Here is an 11,917-nt window from a genome sequence, read left to right as displayed (position 1 = left end):
GATACATAGATACATAGACACAGCAAATATTGCTTGTCATTTTCACTTTTCATTACCACACCAAGATAAAATTAACTCGCAAGTGGCTAAGTACTCCAGACATGCATATCATTAATGTAGCTCTCAGGGAGATTCAGTTTTACACAGAATATGACAAAGCTGGCCCCTTTGAATTTACAGCTACAACTCATTTTGACCAACTGAGTGGACTAGAGCAAAATAAACCTGCAAGTGGTTGGAAGAAAATGAAAAAAAGATCCTATATGGAGCAGGAAAATCTTATTAGTCGTTAGGGTCACTATGGGTGTTAATCCAGTCCTAACAGTGGCATCTGTGGGTCTCACAGATCTGTAGGCCAAGCCCCCAGATAAACACCAATGCGCAGGCTGTTATCAAACTGAGTGTGAGTCAAGGGCGAATACACAACAGAATAGCAATTATTTCGTCTTAGCTTTCACTGCTTATATTAAACACATTTTTGCCTTACCATATGGAACATTTCTTTTTCTTTCACTCTTTTTAAAAAATGGCACTCCATCAGTTAAGACAACGAGGTTCCTGTTTATCTGATCAATGGAGCAGTCTCTTTTACTCTTTTACTTGTTTCTGTCATTTGACTGCAGCCATGCTGGAGCACCGCCTTTAGTCGAGCAACTCGACCCTGGCACTTATTCTTTGTAAGCCCAGTACTTATTCTATCGGTCTGTTTTGCCGAACCGCTAAGTGACGGGGACATAAACACACCAGCATCGGTTGTCAAGCAATGCTAGGGGGACAAACACAGACACACAAACACACACACATATATATATATATATATATATATATATATATATATATACATATATACGACGGGCTTCTTTCAGTTTCCGTCTACTAAATCCACTCACAAGGCTTTGGTCAGCCCGAGGCTACAGTAGAAGACACTTGCCCAAGGTGCCATGCAGTGGGATTGAACCCGGAACCATGTGGTTGGTAAACAAGCTACTTACTACACAGCCACTCCTGCTCATAAAATTAATGCACAAGTAGCTGAGTACTCCACAGACATGCATACCCTAAGTTAGTTCTCAGGGAGATTAAGCCTCACACAGAATGTGACAAAGCTGGCCCCTAAGAATTACAGTTACAACTCATTTTTGCCAGCTGAATAAACTGCAACAAGGTGAAGTAGAATACATTGCTCAAAAACACAGCACGCCACCCAGAATTGTACTCATGAGTTTACAATAATGGGCCGAATACCCCTAACCACTGAGCCACGCACCTTCAGTCACTTAACTGTAGAGAAAAGGAGTGAAGTGATAGAAACAGAGAAAGGAAAGCCTCAGTCATTTACAATGACAGACTGAAATACAATTGATCTTTTCTCACTTCTTTACTTTTAACAATGAAGAAGAGGGAAAGTCTTTCAGGTGTTTACGTTTTTATTCTGGAAGTTCTAGAATGAGCGACTGTTAGTTCTCTCTTCTTTCCCACAACCCCAGTACTTATTCGACTTCTTTTATAGTATTTCATGTGTTGGGGGGAAAGACCATGTTCCTTTTTCAGGTACATTTAATGAATTCTCTACAAACGAGCCTCCCTCCCTCCCCTTTTTTTTCATACAAAAACTAATGCAAATTTTGAACAGGGTATAGCTGTGAAAAGAGCCCAGAAAATTGGGTAATGCCCCCTACAAAATGGGTGGGGGAGAAAAGTTGCCAACAGGTGACTACACGAAATTGAACTCTATATTTTAAAGAGTATCTTCTACAATAGCCTCGGGCTGACCAAAACCTTGTGAGTGAATTTGGTAGATGGAAACTGAAAGAAGCCCATCATATATATTATATATCTGCATGTGTGTGCTTGTATCTGTGTTTGTCCCCCAACCACCATTGTTTGACAACCAATGTTGGTGTGTTTGCATCCCCGTAATGCAGCTGTTTGGCAGAAGAGACTGATAGAATAAGCACCAGGCTTACAAGGAATAAGTCCAGGGGTTGATTTCGTTAACTAAAGGGTGGTGCTAGAGGATGGTCACCATCAAATGACTGAAACAAGTAAAAGAATAAAAGAATACCAGAAGAACATTCTGGTACCACTAAACAAAGAAGGTTCTTTAAATATGTACGATGTATTTTAAGGCTAAATAGTAATTCTGTTTACATTTGCGTAACAGATATTTTGGTTAGATTATATAGTTATCGGTTTTTCGCTTCTTTCTATATTCTCTAAGTGTCACAATATAGAAACATTTCTCATGGCACCAGCACATAATTTGCAGATGCTTACACTTTTTGTTTTCCATGAATTTTTCACAGGGCCAGCTAGTCATTATTATTATTAAATAAGTTAATATTTAAGTGTTAGGTATGTTCCTAGTAGTATGCCAATAAAGCACATTCACTGCCTATGGCTAGATGCACCACAACTAGTTGTATAGTTTCCCATCTACAAGGGATTGATGCAGGATATGTCGAAATGATCATTGTGAACAATAATGTTTCCCGTGTATTCCATTTTCCATTTCTATCATTTGCTTTATATATATTTAATTACCATCAATATCATCATTATTTTAAAATTCACTTTCTTATGCTTACATGGGTCAAATAGTCGAAACAGGGTTTCTATTGCTGGATACCTTTCCTGTCACCAAGCCTTATCTGTTTTCAAGCAAAGTAATATTTCCTCTTGGCCAAACATGTTTTTCATGGAAGACTGGAAACGAATACCACTACTTGCATATCAGTGACATTCATTTCCAACTATGTGTGTGAGAGAGAGAGAGAGAGAGAGAGAGAGAGAGAGAGAGAGAGAGAGAGAGAGAGAGAGAGAGAGAGAGAGAGAGAGAGAGAGAGTTTTCTGAGTTCAACTATATAAATGCCTCATCAGCAATAACATATAACATCAAACTGAAACTAGTAGGATCAATTCAGATTCTTGATATTCTTCTTTACTAATCTGATTAGAGCAATATATAATCTACAGCTTAAGATGTCATACACAAGACATCATATTTAATTTGTCTCTAATAGATATATATACTCACAGTACTCTTTGCTGTTGTTATTTACTGTTGTATATAATTTACAGCTTAAGATGTCGTACACAAGATATCGTATTTAGTTTTTCTTTAATAGTTATATACCTTCAGCAATCCCTGTTGTTGTTTTGCCTCAAGCCAGTCTTGACTGAACAGACAAATGAGCAAAGGCTTTGCAACAATGGCTCTTTTATTAACATAGCATTCATTTTTTTAAAGATTGTACTATATGGTTTGAGATTTGGCTGTTATTTCAAATTGATTGGACAACCACATAAAGGCTCCTCAAAAAGTTTCCAGAATGTTTACAACCCTAGCACTTCATTACAAACTGTCTTGGTCATAATACTAATACTACTACAAATAATGATAAGCCTTTCTACTATAGGCACAAGGCCTGAAATTTAGGGGGAAAGCGCTAGTTAATTACATCTATCCCAGTGCAAAACTGATACTTAATTTATCAACCCTGAAAGAACAAAAGGCAAAGTCTAACCTTAGCAGAATATGACCTCAGAACATAAAGACATTAAATGCCTCTAACCATTTTGTCCAGTGTGCTTCTTTCTACTATAGACACAAGACCTGAAATTTTGGAGTAGGGAGCTGGTCGACTACATTGACACCAATACTTAACTGATACTTATATTATTGACCCCAAACGAATGAAAAGGAACGTCAACATCAGAGGAATAAAAATAGTAATGACTGATATTAAAATTTTGAAATAATTTTTAATAATTATATTACTGGGTTCAAATTTTGGCCTAAGGCCAGGAATTTCAGACAGGAGGGGTGGGTGGGGGTAAGTCGACCCCAGTATTCAATTGTTACTTATTTTATCAACCCTAAAAGGATGAAAGGCAAAATCAACCTTGGTGGAATTTGAACTCAGAATATAAAGACAGATGAAATGCTGTTAATCATTTTGCCCAGTGTGCTAGCGATTCTGCCAATTCACCGCCTTAACAACAACAGCAGCAACATCACCACCACCACCACCAATTTGTTAATTAAATCAATTTGTATGAAGTGTGGGTATTAGTGTCTGAATGTGATGTTGGCATCAAATGGGTGTGGCTAGCCTCTACGACATATTTGTTCTAAGAGAGAGAGAGAAAGACAGACAGAAAGAGATAAAAGATGATCTTGAATGACTTCAATTAATTAATCTGTTAATAATTATTTCAAACAGTGGGATGGCTTTATATAGAGTATCAGAAGATAAACTGAATGTGTAGTATCTTCAATAGGGGTCAAAGCCAATTTCATCTAGAATTTTTTGATAGTATCAAATGCAATAATAGTGGTACCTTATGTTCAATCTTTTAATTACTTCCTGCTGATACAAGACTGAAGTAAAGTAAGACTAATATGCAATGCACATACTATGTACAACAATATAATTGAAGTCCAGGAGCTAGGTCCAGCATATGCCTGAAATCAAAATCTAGACAAAGAGTTCCATGAGAAAACACAAATGTAGCCTAAGTAAGACAAAATCTCAGAGAACTTTAACCTCATCTTGACAGAAAATTATATACAACAGAATATAAGAAAATTCAAAGCAGCAAAGAAAATTCTTAATGAGACATATTTGATGGAGCAGAAAAAAATATGTTGAAAAGCAAGATAAAAGAAATAGAGAATGTGCAGGAAAATCAGTAATCCAGACTGCTATGAGCCACAATTGATGAAGTTTTAGGGAGGAAGAAGATCAACTCTAATCTGATAAAAGCTAAAAGTGCTGAAAGAAAAGAGTAGCTCTTTGGAGGAAGCATTTCCAGAACCTAGCAAGGCCAAACCCTAATGGTTGCTGATGTCCAAATTAAAAAAAAAAATGTAACACACCTTCCCAATAGAAATTGGAGCACTTATAATGGAAGAATTAAAACTTGCTATCAAAGAAATAAAGAACAACAAGGCCCCCAGGGCTTGATGAGATTCCAGCTGAAGTTTGGAAAAGTAACAAATTAAGTGAACAACTACTGGAGATTTACAATGAAAGAATTGAAGGAGATGTAGCAACGGTATGGAGACAGGGAGGGATCTTACCATTTTCAAAGAAAGGTAACTTAACATCTATAGGAAACTAAAGAGGCAGCAGAAATTTATAAAATGCTCCTGAATAGAATAAGGCCTCATGTTCATTTGCTTCTACACAAACAACAAAATGGATTTTGGAAAAAGGAGAACAATAACAGCACAGATACTAGCACTAAGGTTATTCATTGAAGGTATCAAACCAAAACAGCTTCCAGTAGTACTGGCATTCATAGACTCTGAAAGACTTTTCACTCGATCCATAGTGATAAGGTAATGGATATCTTGGTTACTTATGGAACCCCAGGAAAATGGTCTTGGCTATTGAAGTAATCTACAAAGATATTCCTCTGAAGGTAGTACCTCTTGATGGCAACACTGAGTCCTTTGAAATTATGTCAGGAGTACTTCAAGCTGACATTCTTGCCCACTTCTTATTCATAATAGCACTAGACTATATGAGGGAAAAAAAATCATGAAACCTTTGGCTTTAGCTTACAACAAGCAGAACTTTCACAGATACAAATTATATATTGATGACAGTGTTATCTTAAACGATAAAACAAGCCCAACTGTTTTTATTGTGAGTTGAGTCCTGTACTTCACAGACTGGCTTACATACAAATGAGGTAAAAATTAAATATATGGCTTATGACCAAGAAGATAGCTTCCAATTAACAATGAATAGTTATGAAATGGAAAAAGTTGATGATTTATTCTTATCTGAGATGATGGGCGAATACAAGTGAGGACAATAAAACTTGGAACATTAAATCTAAACAGATTTTAAGATTAGCTTCTTCCACGTAACAATAGAAACTGTGCTCTTATTTGACTGCACTACATGGACTCTAACTAAGGAACTGGAAAAAAAACTAGAAGAAACACACAAGACTTGTAAGAGCAGCACTTATCAAATAACATTGACAGGTTCTCTATTGTAATCTTCCAAGAGTTACCACCACCATAAAGGAAAGAAGACTAGGATTCTGTGGACATTGTTCTCATGGCAAGGATGAAATAGTCAAATGCTGATGTGGGAATCAACAAGTGTAAAGTAACCTAAGAGCTGTCTCACCAGGACATTTATTGATCAACTGGTTGAAAACTTTGGTTGATTGAAGAGTGGTCTACAAAGAGCAATGCAGGAGAAGGAATTCTAGAGACAAGTGGTTGATGGTGCTTGTCTGCAGACAACATGATGATGAAGACTAACGGTGGGGGGAAGTCAATAAATCCTACCAATACCTACATGTTACCATTAACACTACTATTAACAAAGCCCACACTACCTCTGACTACACTACCATTAACACTACTGACACTGCCATGAACACTACCACAAACTAGACAACTACTGCCTAAAGTAAAATTTATACAACCACTACTCACACAACCCATTACTCGACAATTAACACTAACACTATCCAAAGTGCATTAACACTATGTCTACCTACATTGGTATTAACACTACCACACAACCATTAACACTGCTACTACAACCAATAATGCTATCAGCACTAGTCAATATATGCACTGCCACAATTTTTGAACATTTGTTTAAAATATTGCAAATTATCTAAATTAATGAAATTGATTTATTCTAGAGTGAATAATAAAAACTGATAATAACAATAAAATTAATCTATTATTACAATTAGTCATAAATATCCAACAACAAAATGTTAAAAATTGTCATGTTTCATTAACATAATTTATACTGCCTGTAATAAATTCTTAAAAGAGAAAGATGGCTGCTTATAAATGCCAAAACCTTCCCAGGCGAAGAATGCACCCCACAACATAGACTGGTAGTTAGTGACTTTAGGATCAGGACTAAGAGGGCGACTAGAAGACGACCAACAAGGAGAAGAAGGGTCTGGAAGCTTAAAGACCCTGCGAATGGACAGAGATTTAGAGACATGATACTTGAAGCTTTTGACGAAATGGAAGGGGGTATAGCTACACATGGGGTAGAAGACAACTGGACGCTTCTGAGGGACAACCTGCTGAAAGCCACTGACCAGATCTGTGGCTGGTGCAAAGTCCCCTTAAGACCCAAAATAACGTGGTGGTGGAACAATATTGTTGACAGGGCTATTAGACAAAAGAAACAGGCTTGGAAGGACTGGAAGAACGGTGGTAGCAGGAAGTGTATCAGACTGCCAGAAGGGAAGCTAGGAGACAGGTCTATCTAGCCAGAGGGGAAGCAGATAAGAAAAAATTTGCCAATGTTCTGCGCTGTGAGGATGAAAGACTTGAGGTATTTCGTGTTGCAAGACAGTGTGTGAGAGAGAATCGTGACATGGTAGGAGAGAAATGTGTTCGCAAGGATGACGGTTCACTTGCACTAAATGAGGATGCAAAGAGAGAGGCTTGGAGACGCCACTATGAAAGGTTGCTGAATGAGGAAAATGAATGGGATAAAGAGAGTCTGCCGAATGTCGACCCAACAGAGGGACCAGCAATCCGAGTTAACAGTCCCTTAGTAGTTAAGGCAATTACAAGCATGAAAACATGGAAAGCCCCAGGCCCATCAGGAATTACTGCAGAGATGCTCAAAATATCTGGTAGTGTCGGCTATAGCCTAGTCACCCGTATAGTTAACCAGGTGATACACGAAGGAGTCATACCCAATGACTGGTGTAGCAGCATAATAGTCAACTGCTACAAAGGTAAAGGTGACGCCCTAGATACAAATAACTACAGGGGTATCAAGCTGCTGGATCAGGTAATGAAGGTTACGGAGAGGGTTATAGCCCAATTAATTAGAGAGAGAGTTAGCTTAGATGAGATGCAGTTTGGGTTCGTGCCAGGGAAAAGTACTACTGATGCTATATTCCTGGTAAGACAGCTGCAGGAGAAATACCTAGCCAAAGATAAGCCCCTGTACCTGGCTTTTGTTGACATGGAGAAAGCCTTTGACAGGGTCCCCCGATCCCTTATCTGGTGGTCAATGAGGAAACTAGGGATAGATGAATGGTTAGTGAGAGCTGTGCGAGCCATGTACAGAGACGCTGCTAGTAAGGTGAGGGTTGGCAACGAGTACAGTGAAGAATTCCGGGTAGAGGTTGGGGTCCACCAAGGTTCAGTCCTCAGTCCCCTCCTATTTATCATAGTCCTCCAGGCAATAACGGAGGAATTCAAGACAGGATGCCCCTGGGAGCTCCTCTATGCTGATGACCTTGCTCTAATTGCTGAGTCACTATCAGAACTCGAGGAGAAGTTTCAGGTGTGGAAACAAGGATTAGAATCGAAGGGACTTAGAATCAACCTAGCCAAAACCAAAGTTCTAATAAGTAGGAAGGTGGACCAATCACAAACGACTTCAGGTAGATGGCCCTGCTCGATCTGTAAAAAAGGTGTAGGTAGAAACTCTATAAGGTGCACCAAGTGTAAGCTATGGACACATAAGAGGTGCAGCAATGTCAAAGGAAGGCTAACTAGGAAAATAGTTTTTGTCTGTGGCAGATGCTCAGGAGCAATAAACACTGGAAATGTGCAGAGACCAACTTCTACCACGTTCCAGGGAGACAAACTAGAAGTAGTTGATAGCTTCCGCTACCTAGGTGACCAAGTCAGTAGTGGGGGTGGGTGTGCTGAAAGTGTAACTGTTAGAGTAAGAATAGCCTGGGCAAAGTTTAGAGAGCTCTTACCCCTGCTGGTGACAAAAGGCCTCTCGCTCAGAGTAAAAGGCAGACTGTATGATGCATGTGTATGTACAGCCATGCTACATGGTAGTGAAACATGGGCTGTGACTGCTGAGGATATGCGTAAGCTCGCAAGAAATGAAGCCAGTATGCTCCGATGGATGTGTAATGTCAGTGTTCATAATCGACAGAGTGTAAGTACCTTGAGAGAAAAGTTGAACCTAAGAAGCATCAGTTGTGGTGTGCAAGAGAGACGTCTGCGCTGGTATGGTCATGTGACGAGAATGGCTGAAGATAGTTGTGTGCAAAAGTGCTACACCCTAGCAGTTGAGGGAACCTGTGGAAGAGGTAGACCCAGGAAAACCTGGGACGAGGTGGTGAAGCACGACCTTCGAACTTTAGGTCTCACCAAGGAAATGACTAGAGACCGAGACCTATGGAAGTATGCTGTGCGTGAGAAGACCCGGCAAGACTAGTGAGGTCATAACCCGTGGCCTCTACCTGCCAATCCCTAGCAGTGGAGGGAACCCATGGAAGAGGTAGACCCAGGAAAACCTGGGACGAGGTGGTGAAGCACGACCTTCGAACTTTAGGTCTCACTGAGGAAATGACCAGCGACCGAGACCTTTGGAAATATGCTGTGCGTGAAAAGACCAGGCAGGACAAGTGAGTCCAGCCCACTTATGCATGCCTTTCCTCCCTTGGACACACAAAGACCTGTTGAGGCAAGCGAAGTCAATATCGAACCTCATTCGACGACAGGCACCTATGCCAACCCCCCTTTGCTTGCGAAGACCTGTTGGGGCAAGTGAAATCGAAATTGGAATCAAAATTGAACCAATCCTATGACTGGCACCCGGCAGATGCCAGGACCCCTGGACTGGAGATACGTAAAAAGCAATATCCGAATCGTGGCCGATGCCAGCGCCGCCTCGACTAGCTTCCGTGTCGGTGGAACGTAAAAAGCACCATCCGAATCGTGGCCGAAGCCAGTGCCGCCTCGACTGGCTTCCGTACCGGTGGCACGTAAAATGCACCAATCCGACCGTGGCCGATGCCAGCCTCGCCTGGCACCAGTGCAGGTGGCACGTAAAAAGCACCTACTACACTCACGGAGTGGTTGGCGTTAGGAAGGGCATCCAGCTGTAGAAACATTGCCAGATAAGACCGGAGCCTGGTGCAGCCTTCTGGCTTCCCAGATCCCCAGTCGAACCGTCCAACCCATGCTAGCATGGAGAACGGACGTTAAACGATGATGATGATGATGATGATAGTCCTTGGCAAGACAAAAGCAAATTCACAACCTTTCACTTTCCCTACTCATTTAAGTGGATTGAAAGGATGCAGAAAAAGAGAAGGGTCAAGAAGTTGCCATAGTCCTGCCTCATCTAGGAGTCGACCACTTCTTTCCAGTGTTGAAGCTATAAGAAAATGCACCCAGTACACTCTGTGAAGTGGTTGATGAAGGAAGAATATCCAGCTGTACACACACAAAAAAAAAAACCAAAATAATTTGTTGAAGTACATACCATCAGAGAGAACAGTGGATCCCAATAAGACCTTACTCAAATCATGAACTTTCAAACTCATACTAGCTTGGAAGGTAGATATAAATAATGATGATAATGACTGGCACAAATTCAGATACATTTTTAAAAGTATAATTAATTTTGGCTACTGTAGGTCAACCCAAGTCAGCATGGAGGCTGGACAGTAAATGCTGATGAAAACAATGATAATAATATTGGAATTTATTTTAAATGATGTAAAACAAACACTGATTCTAGTGATATTTGAACTCAAGACAAAATTACTTACATTTAGCACCTTTATCCATTTTGCTGATGCTAATTATAATACTTATTACTTTTGGTACAAAGATAAAATTTTGTAGGGAAGGATACAATTGATAAAATGAATCCTAAGAATTTGTTCTGGTATTCTACCAGTTTTGATACTCAACAGCTTTTGTAATATCATTGATAATAATTTTTTACACTGGTTGCAGGACAGAAATTTCAGTATATTACTGATACATATTTCAACATATCCAGATTATTTTAACATAGTGAGAACATGTTGAGCAAATGCATGTATATATTGGTCAACACTCTACTCTTTTTCCTTTGCAACTTCCTTTGTAGAAAAAAATAATAACAAACTAAAAGGAAGTTGATGAAGCTAAATCATCCAAATCCAGTGAAAGTCGTAAATACTTGGGCAGCAGTTTTTGTAGACTGGACAAAATCTGAATTAGCAAACCTAACAGAACCAGGAAGGAATTCAATATGAATAGAGTACTTCATCCTAAAGCTGGAGTAGCAAGATCATATTTACCTAAGAAGGAAGGTGGTAGAACACAGTATGGAGTTAGCTTGAGTAGATATAACCTCCTATGTAGGTAAGAGTGGCTAGTGTAACAGTAGCAGATAGAGAAGCCAAAATGCAAATGTAGTTAAAAACCGCAAAAAGAAAAAAGATTATCTAACTGGCAAGAGAAGGCTTTCCATGGTAGATTTTCAAAGATAGTTATAGAAAATAGTAATAGTGAGACATGGTTGTAGTTGCAGAAAGGAATGCTGAAAAAGGAGACAGAAAATTTGTTAATCGCAGTTCAAGATCAGCTACTGAGGACTAACTAGATAAAAGCCAAAACAGACAAAAATGAAGTAGATTCCCAATGTAACTTATGTAAATCAAAAGAGGAAAGTGTTACTCATATAGTAAGTGAATGTAGTATGCTAGCACAGAAAGAATACAAGAAAGGACATGACAACCCAAGGACAATAATCCACTGAGAGTTATTTAGAAGGCTAGGATTTGGCCATACTGGTAAGTGGTATGAAGATGAACCTAGTAAAGTGCTAGAAAGTAAAAAGTATAAGATGTTGTGGGACTTTGACATTCAGCCTAACAAAGTAATAGAGGCTGGAAGGCCTAATTTGTTGTTGTTGTTGGTGGTGGTGGTGATAGTAGTGGTAGTGGTGGTGATAGTAGTAGTAGTAGTAGTAGTAGTAGAAAGTGTTAGTAATTGACTTTACAGTCCCAAATGATGAGAAAGTTAACATGAGAGGTATAGAGAAAATAGCGAAGTGCCACCGAGTTACAGGGGCTATGGAAAGTGAAGGTAAAATGTATCCCTGTAGTTATAGGTGCATTAAGAACAATTCCTAAAGATTTGAACGGATGGACA

At 39.4% G+C, this 11,917-nt stretch overlaps 1 protein-coding gene and 1 long non-coding RNA gene across 11 annotated transcripts in view; one reads left to right on the top strand and one right to left on the bottom strand.

Annotated features, from left to right (window-relative positions):
• The window catches only part of LOC118763335, an 18,528-nt gene extending 16,126 nt beyond the window's left edge, over nucleotides 1-2,402 (top strand). The window contains exon 3 of the long non-coding RNA XR_004999087.1: nucleotides 2,338-2,402. This is a non-coding gene — a long non-coding RNA (uncharacterized LOC118763335). The remainder of the gene's footprint in view (nucleotides 1-2,337) is intronic.
• The window catches only part of LOC115211639 (pleckstrin homology-like domain family B member 1), a 487,008-nt gene that overhangs the window by 337,698 nt on the left and 137,393 nt on the right, over nucleotides 1-11,917 (bottom strand). The gene's annotated exons all lie outside the window — the stretch shown is intronic.

This window comes from Octopus sinensis, linkage group LG5 (genome assembly GCF_006345805.1).
Source record: "Octopus sinensis linkage group LG5, ASM634580v1, whole genome shotgun sequence".
Taxonomy (NCBI): Eukaryota; Metazoa; Mollusca; class Cephalopoda; order Octopoda; family Octopodidae; genus Octopus; species Octopus sinensis.
Note: the sequence above shows the minus strand (reverse complement) of the source record. Positions and strands in the feature narration are given on the sequence as shown.